The following is a 16,059-nucleotide window of genomic DNA, read 5'->3' as shown; positions in this document are numbered from 1 at the left end:
CTGTGGTGCAAAATACCTACCTCATGCCTTATGAGAACTAACTGAGTTAATACAATTAATGTGTTTAGAACAGTGTCTGGCACGCAGAAAGAGCTAAGCGTTTGTGGTTATTACCCAGAGCATGTCCGTGGTCAATTATACAGCAAAGGGCTCTGATCTCTGCTTCTTAGGCAGTTAACCATGCAGAAAGAATACACTCCAATTACAAAGAAATCCTCCCATCTCCCTCGGTGCATATATAAACAATCCCAGATCCCTAAGCAAACAGTGCAGAGGGCCATCTGGAATTCTTCAAGCTAAGGTATGAGAGCTGCGGAAATGCACAACCTTCTGGTTAGTGAATTGTGGTCAGAGACAAACAAGGTCTAGCTGGAAGCATAGAGTCCAGGCTAGGTTGAGATGGATTGATTTCAGAGTCTAGAGATCCGTCTCCAGCCCTGCAAGGATTTGGGAACCAAGCTTTTTGAGGAGTGACTGACAACCAGTGGTGTGATGGTAAATGTTTAACAATTGACTCTGTAGGGAAGGAAAAAAATGGTATGATTTACAGTATTCCATGCTGTAAATACTCCCACCGTGACTAACTTCATACAACCAATGTTAGTCATTAAACAAGGAGTTGGGAAAGAGAGGTACATGGTTGCTTCTCACAAGCCTGTATAAGCAGGTGCCAGCACTGCCTGGATCCTCCTTGGTGATTTCCAGCTTTGCCTCATTCCTTCAGCATCATCTCTGGCTACTGACACCCTCAAATTTACTCCCTGGGCACACAGCAGTATGCACAGTTCCCTGAGGAAGTGTTTTTGCTCAACTCTGCCTACTCAGCTTTCCCTCTTTTTTGCCTGATTATCCTCATTTCCCCAGAATGACCTAAGGATAGTGTGCCAGGTAGAGCAGGCTGTGTACTGCACCACTCCAGGAAGGCCACCAATGAAGGCCAGAGCTGTGCACGGTACAACATATACAATTACCTGTGGCAGCTCAAATCTCAGACTTTTCCTTCTCCGAGAAGTCTTTCACATTCTTCCAGGCTTGGCTGTTACTGCTCCTCTGTACTCCTATAGAACTGAATTTTTCTCTGTTCCCAATTTCCCTAAGATAGGAAAGATATCTTCCCTAAAATGTTGAAAGAGTTTCTTTTAGTGTTGATGTGGTTTGGTTTTGTGTCCCCACTCAAATCTCATCTCCAACTGTAATCCCTACATGTGGAGGGAGGGGCCTGGCAGGAGGTGATTGGATCATGGGGGCAATTTCCCCATGCTGTTCTTATGATAGTGAGTGAGTTCTCATGAGATCTGATGGTTTAAAAGCGTATGGTGGTCCAGCTAAAGCAGTGTTAAGAGGGAAATTTGTAGCACTAACTGCCCACGTCAGAAAGCTAGAAAGATCTCAGATCAACACTCTAACATCACAATTAAAAGACCTAGATAAGCAAGAGCAAACTAATCCAAAAGCTAGCAGAAGACAAGAAATAACTAAGACCAGAGGAGAACTGAAGGAGATAGAAATATGAAAAACCCTCCAAAAAACCAATGAATCCAGGAGCTGGTTTTTTGAAAAATTAACAAAATAGACGGACTGTTAGGTAGACTAATAAATAAGAAAAGAGAGAAGAATCAAATAGACACAATAAAAAGTGATGAAGGGGCTATCACCACTGACCCCACAGAAATACAAACTACCATCAGAGAACACTGTAAACGCATCTATGCAAATAAACTACAGAATCTAGAAGAAATGGATGAACACATACACCCTCCCAGGAAGAAGTCAAATCCCTGAATAGACCAATAACAAGTTCTGAAATTGAGGCAGTAATTAATAGCCTACCAACCAAAGAAAGTCCGGGACCAGACATATTCACAGCCAAATTCTACCAGAGGTACAAAGAAGAGCTGGTACTATTTCTTCTGAAACTATTTCAAACCATTGAAAAGGAGGGACTCCTCCCTAACACATTTTATTAAGCCAGCATCATCCTGAGGCCAAAACTGGGAAGAGACACGACAAAAAAAGAAAACTTCAGGCCAATATCCCTGATGAACATCTATGTGAAAATCCTCAATAAAATACTGGTAAACGGAATCCAGCAGCACATCAAAAAACTTATCCACCATGATCAAGTTGGCTTCATCAGTGGGATGCAAGGCTGGTTAAACATACACAAATCAGTAAACGTAATCCATCACATAACAGAACCAAAGACAAAAACCACATGATTATCTCAATAGATGGAGAAAAGGCCTTTGTTAAAATTCAACATCTCTTCATGTTAAAAACTCCCAGTAAACTAAGTACTGATGGAACATATCTCATAATAATAAGAGTTATTTATGACAAACCCACAGCCAATATCTTACTGAATGGGTAAAAGCTGGATGCATTCCCTTTGAAAACCAGTACAAGTCAAGGATGCCTTCTTTCACCACTCCTATTCAACATAGTTTTGGAAGTTCTGGCCAGGGCATTCAGGCAAGAGTAAGAAATAAAGGGTGTTCAAATATGAAGACAGGAAGTCAAATTGTCTCTGGTTGCAGATGCCATTATTTTTTTTACTTAGAAAACCCCAATCGTCTCAGCCCCTAAACTCCTTAAACTGTTAGGAAACTTCAGCAAAGTCTCAGAATACAAAATCAATGTGCAAAAATCACAAGTATTCCTTTACATCAACAGTAGACAAGGAGAGAGCCAAACCATGAATAAACTCCCATTCATAATCACTACAAAGAGAATAAAATACCTAGGAATACAGCTAACAAGGGATGTGAAGGACATCTTCAAGGAGATCTGCAAACAACTGCTAAAGGAAATAAGAGAGGACACAAACAAATGTAAAAACGTTCCATGCTCATGCATAGGAAGAATAATTGTTGTGAAAAAGTAATTTACAGATTCAGTGTTATTCCCATCAAACTACCACTGACATTCTTCACAGAACTAGAAAAATCTACTTTAAATTTCATATGGAATCAAAGAAGACCCCATATAGCCAAGACAATCCTAAGCAAGAAGAGCAAAGCTGGAGGCAACATGCTACCTGATTTCAAACTATACTACAAGGCTACAGTAACCAAAACAGCATGGTACATTTTACCAAAACAGACATATAGACCAATGGAACAGAACAGAGACCTCAGAAATAACACCACACATCTACAACCACCTGATCTTCAACAAACCTGACAAAAACAAGCAATGGGGAAAGGATTTCCTATTTAATAAATGGTGCTGGGAAAACTGTCTAGTCATAAGCAAAACATTGAAACTGGACCCCTTCCTTATACCTTATACAAAAATTAACTCAAAGTGGATTAAAGACTTAAATGTAAAACCCCAAACCGTAAAAACCCTAGAAGAAAACCTATGCAATACCATTCAGGACATAGGCGTGGCAAAGACTTCATGATGAAAACGCCAAAAGCAATTGCAACAGAAGCTGAAATCAACAAATAGGATCTAATTAAATGAAAGAGCTTCTGCACAACAAAGGAAACTATCATCAGAGTGAACAGGCAACCTATAGAATGGGAAGACAATTTTTGCAATGTATCTATCTGAGAGAAGTCAAATATCCAAAATTTACAAGGAACTTAAACAAATTTACAAGAAAAAAAAAACAACCCCATCAAAAAGTGGGCAAAGAAAATGAAAAGACACTTCTCCAGAGAAGACATTTATGTGGCCAACAAACATATGGAAAAAAGCTCACATCACTGGTCATTAGAGAAATGCAAATCAAAACCACCATGAGTTATCATCTCATGCCAGTCAGAATGGCAATTATTAAAAAGTCAAGAAACAATAGATGCTGGCAAGGCTGTAAAGAAATAGGAACACTTTTACACTGTTGGTTGGAATGTAAATTAGTTCAACCATGTGAAAGACAGTATGGCTATTCCTCAAGGAACCAGAACCAGAAATACCATTTGACCCAGCAATCCCATTATTGGGTATATACCAAAAGGAATGTAAATCATTCTACTGTAAAGACACATGCACACATATGTTTTGCAGCACTGTTTATGATAGCAAAGTCATAGAACCAACGCATATGCCCATCAGTGATAGACTGGATAAAGAGAATATGGTACATATACACCATGAAATACTATGCTGCCATAAAAAAAGAATGAGATCATGTCCTTTGCAGAAACATGGATGAAGCTGGAAGCCATCATCCTCAGTGAACTAATACAAGAGCAGAAAACCATGCATGTTCTCTCACTCATAAGTGGGAGTTGAACAATGAGACCACATGGACACAGGGAGAGGAACAGTACACACCAGGGCTTTTGGGGGCTTGGGAGGTGAGGGGAGGAAACTTAGAGGATGGGTCAATAGGTGCAGCAAACCAGCATGGCACATGTATACCTATGTAACAAATCTGCACATTCTGCACATGTATCCTGGAACTTGAAGTATTTTTTCTTTAAAGGTGTGTAGTGGTCACCTGGCCCCACTTTGCCATAGTAAGATGTGCTTGCTTCCCCTTCCACTATGATTTTAAGTTTCTTGAGGTCTCCCCAGTCACGTGGAACTGTGAGTCAATTAAACCTCTTTTGTTTCTACATTACCCAGTCTCAGGTGGTTCTTTATAGCAGTGTGAAAACTGACTAATACAGTGTCTGTCTCTGCTTGTGTATCATAAATTCTCTAAGAAGAGGGGTCAAATTGTATTCACATCTGTATCTACAGAACCTACTACAGGGGTGTCCAATTTTTTGGCTACTTTGGGCCACATTGGAAGAATTGTCTTGGGCCACACTAAAGTACACTGAACACTAACAATAGCTGATGAGCTAAAAGAAATTTCATAATGTTTTAAGAAAGTTTACGAATTTTTGTTGGGTTGCACTCAAAGCCGTCCAGGGCTGCGTGTGACCTGTGGGCCATGGGTTGGACAAACTTGACCTACTAGAACATGCGGCCCAGGGGCTCTGTCTGGACTGTATTAGGTTGGGGCAGGGAATCCACAAGGCAGACAATTGGAACTGTGCTTGATTGCCAGAAGGGACTGCATGCAAAGAGTAACTGGATTGGTTCTGTGGAACCCCAAAGCACTGATATAGGTCTGCTGAAGGAAAGACATTCTGGAAGACAGATGACAATACTAAAGAACAATATTTTAACTGACAAAACTCTTCAAGCAGTGAAAGAGCTGCCTTGAGAGGTGGTGAGCTCCTTGTCTCTAGAAGTATGTAAGTGAAGGTTGAGATATATACAGAAGATAAGCTATATGGGGATTTATCTTTTGTGAGGCATGGAAGGAGGAAGAAAAAATGTAAGTGGGCATTGACTTGGCCTTACCTTTGTAACAAGTGAGATATCTTCAGAGAATCCATGCAAAGCTCTAGACAGTGCATCATAAGGGAGAAACGGGGAATTGACTCCTTAGCTCAGGTCTCCCATCGGTCAAAGTTCATAGGACATCAGCACCCTTGCATTTCCCAGTTGCCCCACCCGATCCCTCTGGCAGCTTCTGGAGTAGCTATATCCCAAAAATCTGTGGAGTCATTTTCAGGGTGAACCACCTGCCTTCTTGGAGTTCAGAGGGCGGCCTGACCAGGTAGCAGTGGGTTTGTGATATCCTGCACCTCAGCAGCAGCAGCAGGGAACATCAGAGAAAAAGAATGTGCAGGCCGGGACAGGAGAGGCACAGGAATTGTGAGGCAAGATGCTTTCTGAACTTACCCACTGGCCATATGCAGGTCCAGGTTGGCATGGCCGGCTGAGAGGGAGAGACATCATTCAGGGAACGGCCCCTTCCCAAAAAATTGCAACATAACTCTAGATTCTCTATTCAATAAAAAAGAAAACATCCTCTCTACAGCCTACATGAATTATATTGATTGCAGAAATCTGCCTGAATGTTCATCAGTAACCTCAAAAAAAAAAAAAAAAAAAAAAAAAAAGTACAGCTGAGTGTATCCAGGGAGGCATTTAAACTGAATCCAGCACAGACTCCAACATCACAAACGCAAATCATCAATATGGACATTTTCTTCATTCCAGGGAATGTATTTTTTCCAGGATTTTAGTGTTAAGAGAACATGTTACATTCCTTTCTACGCTTTCCCCTTTTCCAAATGAAAGGATGAAACCAAGAAGGTTGATGAGGTCTGCACCGAGAAGTCAGGATGGAACATTTACTATGAAGGATGTGTGTGTGTGTGCATGTGTGTGCGTGCGTGTGCGTGTGTTCTTGTGCGTGTGCATGTGTGTGCATGCGTGTGTGCTTGTGCGTGCGTGTGTTTGTGTATGTGTGTGGGTGCAAGTGTGTGCGTGCGTGTGTGCGTGTGTGCGTGCGTGTGTGCGTATGTGCGTGCGTGTGCATATGTGTGTATGTGCGTGCTTGTTTGTACACACTTGCTTATAAGCAAATGTGAGTTTGCATTCAACTGAGTGTGTTCCGTGTGTCAGTGTGAATATGTGGACTTGATTATACTTAAAAGTACACATGCATTCTCAGCTGCATATACACATCTTCGCATGAGCCTAGATGTGGGTGTGAGTGTGTCTTATTCACATGGATCTGAGTACGCAATGAGAGTGCACTCTGGTGTGTGTCTGTTATGGTGTAAAGAGGCCTTGTCTGCTGGTTAATGTGTGTGTGCAGCTTGCTCTGCAGCTTCGCCTCCCATTCTACTGGCCCCTGGAAGGACCTGTGTTCTCCATATTTAGGAATCTCTGGACCTCTGCCTGCAAGACAGACTGAGGTTCTTTCTCAGGAGAAGCCAGCTTGACCCACCTCTAAGCCCTAGGCCCTGCCTGGGACAGTGAACTACACTGTTGACTTTATCCTCTGGGAAATGAGAAAGAATAAAAGCCCAGACCTAAAGCAAATATTCAACAAGACAGTGTTACTAAATCCTGCCTGTACTCATTGAAGAGAGCATCAAGGTGACAAAAGTCAACAGGACAGCTAGGAAATGCAAGTCTGCAGAGCTCCTGCCATTCTCACCAGCTCTGTCCCTGCACTTGCCCCTACCCAGCTGGGTTCAATATATCTGGTTTCCAACTCCCAGCCCCTCTTGGCCTACCTTGTCTAATGTCATTTGGTTCAATGCAATTCATTTCAAGACAAGTTGATATCATCATGAAACAAAAATGGAGAAAATCCTTAAAACCAAAAACAAGTTGAAAAAGGTGTAGGGCTGATACTTTGAGACTGAGAATTGCCTGCAGGGGCCTCATTGGAGAGTGCTGTCCTGAACAGCACCTCTAGGGTGGTGAGGGAGGCAGGTTTGGGCCTGAGAGAGAAGTTACACCGAGACACACTTGCATCAGAGGCCTCTGTCCCACCAGCAGCTCTGGAGCTGGGCAGCCTTCAGGGTTGTCACCAATTGAGGCAAGGGGCAGGTGTGTACACATCACCACCAAACCTCTCCAGAGCTCTTTCCATCTTGCAAAAATGAAGCTCTATATGCCATAAGTAACATCTCCCCATTTCTCCTTCCCAGGCAACCACTCTTCTACTTTCTGTCCCTGTGATTTTGAGTACTCTAAGTATCACGCGTAAGTGGAATCAGAGAGTATTTGTATTTTTTGTGACTGGCTTGTTTCACTCAGCTTAATGCCCCAAGGTTAATTCATATTGTGGCAATGTCAGAATTTCCTTTCTTTTCGAAGCTGAAGAATATTCCATTGTTCGTATATACCACATTTTGTTTATCCATTCGCTTAGTGATGAACACTCAGATTGCTTTCACATTTAGGGTACTGTGAGTAATGCTGCTATGGATATGGGTATACAAATGTCTCTTTAAGATCCTACTTTCAGTTCTTTACTGTATATGCTCAGAAGAAGTGAAACTGCTGGATCATACAAAGCATAAAATTCTATGTTTAATTTTCTAAGGGATGGCCATGCTGTTTTCTGTGGCAATGGTGCCATTTCACAATCCCACCAGTAATGCACGACGATTTCAATTTATCCACGTCTTCACCAACACTTGTTTTATTTATTTATTTGCCATCCTAACAGGTGTGAGGTGCTAAATTGGGTTTTGAAATATGGAGAAAAAGGAGTGGAAGAGGATCAGGAGCAATTGAATGTACATAGCCTCACCCAGTTTCACTGTCTCAAGCACCATCTATGCTCTTGGGTGCAAAAACAGGGTAAACAATGATTCTTGGAGGGAGAAAGATAGAGAATAGTAGAGGTGAGGTGTGAGTTAGGATGGTCAATAGAGTCTGTTGTTCTGTTTTTCTGGTCACTTAGAGATAATTGAACTCTCTACATTGCTGAAACCATAATCAGGAAATGTACCAAGATTAGTCACCTTTTCATAAATCCTTGATGATCTAGAAAACTGTTCTTGTTCTTTCATAGCTGTTTGCTTGACATCACATGAAGTCCAGTTGTGACTAGCTAACCTACTGAGGTTCATATCCTGAAGGAAGCAAAAGATCTGGACTGGTACCGCCAAGGGCCCAAATAATCACACCTCTATACCCAGAAGCAGAAGGTCAGGCCTTCTCAGTTGGTGAGAAGCCAAGCCGGGATGTCAGGAGACTCAGGAACAAGTCCAGCTACTGAATCCAGTCAACCCTGCCCATGGCACCACCTGACCTCGAGGTCACTTCAGCTAATGAATATCCTTACAAGGCTCGGTGCCTTGTGTTTCAGACCCTGGCTTCAGTGCCAGGATACACGGGTGATTAAGACCTACTCTGTACCCTACAGTAACCTGTAGCCTCATCACATAAACATAATTATAATGCAGTGAGTACTGTTGGAAGGCAAAAGGGAGCTGCACTTTGCAGCCTGGGAATGGGAGTCAAAGAAGGTGAAGGATGAATAGAATTGATCCTATTCTATTGAGGAGAGCAAAGGGATTACAATCAACTACGGGTCACAATGCTGGCTGTATTTTATGGGCTTAGGAGAGCATCTACGTTGTTGATGGTGACTATGCCAATGACAGTGATGATGATGATGATGATGATGCTATGACTCCCAGTTTAGTGCTCTTCTCTGGGTCCCTACACAGGCAACCCCTTGCAAGAGAATGCAGTGAGTTCACCCACACAGCTTAACTTGGGTTTATACAAAGCAAATACTCAATCAGAAGGATTCTCACTTCTTGCCTACTGCTGTCTGCAGATGGAATCTCATTTCCATGCATTTGTAGCACGGGGCTAGGAAAAAGAGATGGGATTGGGTTTTGTGGTTTGTTTCATTTGCCTGCCTCTTTCTTCTTACATTAGGAGGAAGCCTTCTGGTGTGATGGGTAGTGCCCTGGGAGAGTCAGGAGCCCTGGCTGGGAGAGGTCTCCAATTACCGTGGTGCATAAACAAATCTTTACATATCCCTGGGTCTGTTAAGCGTGGGGAGGGTGGGAGTTTGGTCCAAATAGCAGCAATTATGGGCACAGTTTTAGCATTTTTGTATCTTATGTGATCTCCCTAAATCTTGGAGGAACTCTAATATAGTTGACGGAATAGCAATGTTGTGGAAAGAAGATTGTTCTTGGACTCACACCCTTAGTTCTGTCTCTTATGAGTTCCACAGCAGAGCTCATCCTCATTAAACCTCAGTTTTCTCATCCATAAAATAAGATTCATCATGCCTGTCTCAAAAATTGTTTTGATGATCTGAATGAAGCATTAAAGTGTCTTACATGTAGTAGTTAGAGTTGAATGTTAATGGAATCTGTAGGGGAAGGATCGCAACCCTGTTTTAAAATTGGTATCCAAGGTGGTGTTCTCTAAGATTCAGCAACTTCTGTTTTCTGGAAACACTTCTAACACCACCTTTTGGCTTATGTATCCAAAGGAACTTTTTTTTAAAGAAGTTCTTCCAGGAGGCTAAATATTTATTCCAACAAAGTTGCTGTTGCTCAAAACATTATCAGTCTTGTCTGGAAATGCCCTTTGGAGCAGTGTTGTCTAGAAATACAACGTGAGTCACATGTGCACTTTAATATTTCCTAGTAGCTTCACTGAAAAAAAAAAAGCAGGTGAAATTAATTTTAATCATGTATCTTATTCAACCTCCAATATTAAAATATTATCATTTCACTATGTAATCAATATAAAAGCTATTAATGAGATATTTTACATTCTTTCTTTCATATTAAGCCTGTAACATCCAGTGAGTGTTTTACCGACAGCACATCTCAATTCAGATGCTAAATTTTCACTGTAAGAACTGGATTTATATTGTAATCTCAGAATTTGCAGTTGCAAAAATAGATTCATACATTCACATTGCTCCAAACATGCTTAAGATTTTTCAGCAAAGTTGTGTTCATGGCAGACTCTTTTACTGTGCTTCAGTTTTTAGATTTAAATTTAAAGTATTTAAAATTAAAGAAAATTAAACATTCACTTTCTCACTCATACTAGCTATTTTACAAGCACTCAGCCACATGTAGCTATTGACTCCTTACTGGACAGCACATCTCTCGGGCCTGGGGACATTCCTTTAAAGGTTCTCAGCAATACTCATCATTTTTGAAGTTGGTTCCATGTTTTCTGAAAAACACCCTGAACTCACTGGCAGTCTTGTCATTTGGGAGAAGATTGTGAAGAATGATCAAGTGCTTAAATTCAGAATGAAGACTGACTACACTGAGAAGGGGTTACTTCTCTCATCTGACTCCTGCCTGGAAATTGTTTTTGTAATCATGAAACCAATTTGGGTAAACAAGTTCCATTGTGTTTGCTTTACAATTGCTTGCATTACTTCACAGTCACGCCTGGCTCAGATTGCAAGATAGGCGGTGTGACCCGATGCACAGAAACACTGACATCTCAGCATTGGTCACGAGTGCAATGGCCAGGGAAACTGTAAATCAGCTGGGGAGTTGGGTCTGAATGGCCCTAGGGCTGTCTGTCCCCATCCAAGTTTGTACCCTTCCTAAGAAGGCAGGTTCCAGACTACAAGGAGGCCTTCACTAAGGCAGGGCTAATGTATTAGCTGTCCCATCATAGATACAGGCAGCCTGCTGATTTCCTCTTTGGTGCCTGGCTTTATATCCTAATTCGCATCTGGCTTACACTGAAACTGTTTTGAAAATGCCCTATAGGTAGAAGAGCAGCTTTGCTTCTTAACACCCTAACCTGTAATAGCCTCCGCAGGTACACAAATTGAACTACACTAAAAAAAGATTTTTGGTCACGAATCCCAGAGTTCCCTATTAGCTACCTGAATGCCTTATTATTATTATTATTATTATTATTGCAGTTAACTGTATTGAGCAGTGCCAGGATTACACAGTACAAGATATGACAATTCTAAGCCCACCTCATACACAGAATGGTAGTACCAGGAGCCTTAGGGTTAATTTTACCTCCCCACTCCTTTCTTTTTCTTCAATGTTTCCATTTAATCAACTTTTTGAAAGCACCTGGGGCAGCTGCTAGGGTTTCTAAGACTAATGAGACAGGGGCCTTGCTCTTCTCCTTTAGTAGATGGAAACAGATGTGTAAATACATAAATCTAAGTATGTACATAATAGTAACTATTATCTTCATCAGTTTAACTACTTCTCTAGCCGTTATTTTATTCAGGCACTGAATTGGAAAGAGTCCAGGATTTGAAGTGAATGGATCCAAATTCAAAATTCTAAGTTTTTTTATACAATATTTTATGTACTCTTGGGCAAGTCACTGAACTCCATTGAGCTTCAACTTCTCCACCTATAAAATGGGGTATTAATATCCACTTTACAAGGCTGGTTTGAAGATTAAATGAGACACGATCAAGGTAAAACCACATGTGTTCCAGGAGCCCTTGGAATACAGCTGGCTCTCAATACATGTAATGCCAGTGAGTAGTATCTTTAACGAATCCCTCCAGCAGATTTGAAGTGGTCTTCACTGCCATGAAAATTGAAACCCAGAGGAGAAAATTGTCTTGCTATTGATTCAAATGTTACATGCCACATGGGAGTCTTAGTCACTTGAAGATGAGGACAGGCCATCAACCTGCCTCAAAGTGCCAGGAAAGTGCATCTGAGGAACACCTCACCCAGCGGGGAATAGGGGAAGGCTCCCTGGGGGAGAAAACTGCTAATGGGAGAACTAAGGAAGGTCAGGGGATAAAGGAAGTTCAGGGGAAAAAGAAGGAAAAGAGGAAAGAGATGAAATAATGTCTAAGACCAAAGGACAGAGAATGGGCAATAACCAGAGACAAAAAAAAAAAAAAAAAAATTATGGCATCTACAGATAACAAAAAGTAATTAAGCATGACTACAGTGAGTGTGTGTGTGTGTATGCATGTGTGCACATGTGCATGTGTGTGCATGCATGTGTGCATTCATGTGCATGTGTGCATATGTGTGTGTTGTGACTGGAGAAGTACACGATGGTCAGGTCACATCAAGCTAAATTAAGATATTGTTTTTATCTTTGCAAAGCATTGAAATGCTTTCAGTTTTTCACATATGAATTTTAGGTGGATCATAATGACTGCTGTGTGGGAAAAATATAGCAGAGGGAGACTGGAGGCAGAGAAAGCAGGAAAGACACTGCTGCCATCATCCAGGCAAGCAATGATGGTGGGCTGCCCCAAGGAAGCAGCAGTGGAGATGAAGAACCCTGTACGGGGTTGAGAGATATTCAGAGGGTATGGTGGATTCGAACCCATGGCTTCTGATCTATGATCACTAGTCCAAACTTCTATAGAAGCAATAATTCAATTGATTCCTAGAAGTTCACAGACCATGGTTTGTTTCTAGGTGTCTTCTGTAGCCTTGTCTAGGGCTTTTTTTCTTGATGCCAATGAACTGTGTTGTCAGTGGGGTGAAACTCATTTTATAAACACAGCCTTAGATTGGGTGACTGTGTTACGGAAATTAATGTTAATTGTTATAACAAGTAATCCCCAAATTTTAGTGGCTTAACACAATAAAATTTTGTTTTCCCTGACATAAAACTAAATGTGGTTGTGGTGGATGACTTTGCTCCAAGCCTAGATAACTCAGTAATCCAGGGGCCTTTTAATTAGTGGCTTAGATGTTCTCAGAGCCTTGGAATCCACTGCTCCATCTTCTGCATCCAGCCACGCTATGATCAAAAGGAAAATTGTGTGGGAAGTTTAAGGGGCCAGGTCTGGAACTGGTATAGATATATGGATGCCCATATTCCATTGTTCAGAACCAGTCTCTTGGCTCATATTTAAATAATCTGACAAATACAGTTTGACCATGTACAAGGGAAGAAATAGGATCTGGTGAACATCTAGCCAAATTCTGCCATGATGCAAGCAGCAACTGGATGAACCAAAAAAGTGGATTCATTTCAACAATGTTTACTTTCTTCAACCCAGAATCCTCTGGGTTTCTTCCTCTATCTGAAATAACTGCCACTCTTAAGAAATGTGAACAGAAAACTTCAAGTGTGTTTAAGCCTGGACTCATCCTCTGTTTGGTTTTGTGCCAGACCCAGTAGGCATGGTAGAGAATGACCATGAGATGCTGATGTTAACAGCAGAATGAGGCTGGAGTCTTTAGTTTCAGCCTGTTCTAGGTGTTCATTAGACACTAAGATTCTGGTTCTCCTGTCCTGTCACTTGCTGGATTGGCTCAGGCAAAAATTACCCTGTGATTCCTAGTGTATGAGTGGATCTTCAGTATTTCCAATTCTTTTTGAAAAGTATAGCCACCCAGCACATGAAGAGGAGGGCAAGGGAGTTGTAATTGGGGGCATATGATAGAAGCCAAGGTCCCCTCAGCAGTCAGCAGGAGAGGCATGTCTAAAACTGAGCTTTATTGCTTAGCAGTTGAGCTCTGTCAGCCTAAATTAATTGTTTCCTGTAGTTTTTCTACTCATCCAAATTACATGCTTAACTAGAAGTCCAAGAATCCTTTATTTAAATTCATTCTCTAATGGTTATTGGTTGCTTGGCTTTTGCAAAGCTCCTTGCCCATTTTATGCTTCTATTTTCTCATTTCTAAGTTAGATTTGATGATTTCCAAAATTACTCTGGACCCTAATCTTTCATGCCTCTGTCAAGGAATCATAAAAAAGGAGAAAAAAGGTAAAGGAGAAAAAAGCTGACAGTCCTTGCTTTCATCTTTACTGAGGAATGCGTTAGGCATTTGACATTCCCGGAGAGGCCTAGAATCTAATATGTTGTTGATCAAACTGTGATTAAGGAATAAAATAGTCTATTCTATACCCAATATAGCTAGGTCACTGACACTTTATGTGTGGTGGTCCCTCATCTGTCTTGGCAAGGCTACATGGGTGAAAATGCTGGTCTCACAGTCAAAAAGAGGAATCTTTTACTCCACAAGGCCATGTGAAACATAGTGGGTACCTGAATGATGGTAATTTCCACCTAGAATGTGCTTTCAGTGGAAATTGCAGAGGAGTGAGTTGCCCTCTCTACTATGTGAGCGAAAGCACTCTGTGATAAACGGTTGACTCAAAGACCACTCAGTGGAGAATATAATGCCCAGGGAATAAAGAAACTACACAGATTCAGCAAGAGAATAAAATAGACATCAATTGTTTTGCCCATGCCTTCTCCTTTCTTCTGCTAGAACACTCCGATTTTCCTGGGAAACTCCCCCGTTCCTTCTGCCAGTCTCTGTGGTTATGGTGGGGTTAACCCGGCCCATTAACCCCGGTCCAAAGCCAGTCACCCTGGTCAGAGGATTGGTTTGAAAATGTTCAAAGGCATTTCTTGGGATTGATGGAAGAAAATGTCCTTATGAGGGCTATTCAGAGAAGGATACTTGAGGAAGAAGCTGCAACATAGAAATGCCATTTGCAGTAACCTGGATGGGATTGGAGACTATTATTCTAAGTGAGGTAACTCAGGAATGGAAAACCAAACATTGTGTGTTCTTACTTATAAATGGGAGCTAAGCTGTGAGGATGCAAAGGCATAAGAAAGATACAATGAACTTTGGGGATCTGGGGGAAAGGGTGGGAAGAGGGTGAGTGATAACAGACTACAAATTGGGTTCAGTGTATACTGCTCAGGTGATAGGTGCACCAAAACCTCACAAATCCCCACTAAAGAACTTACTCATATAACCAAATACCAACTGTTCCCCCAAAACCTATGAAGATTAAAAAAAAAAAAAAAGATGGAAATGCCAGATGAGCAAGTAGAGAAACTGAGCCTTGAGGACCTATTCAAGATCCTGAATTTTGCCATCCTTGTATGTCCAACAGATACTTTATTTTCCTTTTGATTGAAAATATCTTAAGGGAATGGGGGAAGGGTCTCTATTGTGCAACTGAAAAGGCTTTGGCTAATGTCAAAGGGAACCAGATTGCTTATAGTCTTTGAATAATGACCATTATAATTGCGTTGATAATGACTCTTCTCTGAGCTCCTGTTAGGCACTTCACACATATGTCTCCTTCTCTCGCAATAACTTACAAGAGATACAGCTGTCACCATTATGTAGTTGTAATTATGAAGGGTCTGTTACATTGAGTGACTGGACCAAAGTCAAATTGCTTGTAAGAAGTTAAGCAGAGGCCGGGCACAGTGGCTCACACCTGTAATCCCAGCACATTGGGAGGCCGAAGTGGGTGGACTACCTGAGGTCAGGAGTTCAAGACCAGCCTGGCCGACACAGTGAAACCCTGTCTCTACTAAAAATTCAAAAATTAGCCAGGCATGGTGTTGTGTGCCTGTAATCCTAGCTACTTAGGAGGCTGAGGCAGAAGAATCACTTGAACTCAGGAGGTGGAGGTTGCAGTGAGCCAAGATCGAGTCACTGCACTCCAACCTGAACAGCAGAGTGAGACTCCATCTCAAAAAAAAAAAAAGAAAAAAGAAAAGAAAAGAAGCGAAGCGGATATTCGAACCCAATTTTGCTTGCACCAGATTTTATGCGCTTGTTACTCTTTCATACGGTTTTCCTGAAAGGGGAGGCTCAATAAGCACGAGGACAAATCAGAGAATCAGAGAACACAGTTTATTTAGTTGTTCAAATAATAGGAGTTTCCATCAAAGACACAAATATCTAGAAAAGGGGTTATTGTTACGTCAAAGAAAAAGATTGAAGAGAAACAAACAAACATATTTGAAAAGAGCATTTACTTAAATAAAAACAAAGGGTTTGTTTTGTACCCAATATTTTGTTA

Source organism: Rhinopithecus bieti, unplaced genomic scaffold (assembly GCF_001698545.2).
Source record: "Rhinopithecus bieti isolate Rb0 unplaced genomic scaffold, ASM169854v2 scaffold_7212, whole genome shotgun sequence".
NCBI classification, from domain to species: Eukaryota; Metazoa; Chordata; class Mammalia; order Primates; family Cercopithecidae; genus Rhinopithecus; species Rhinopithecus bieti.
This window is presented reverse-complemented; position numbering follows the sequence as displayed.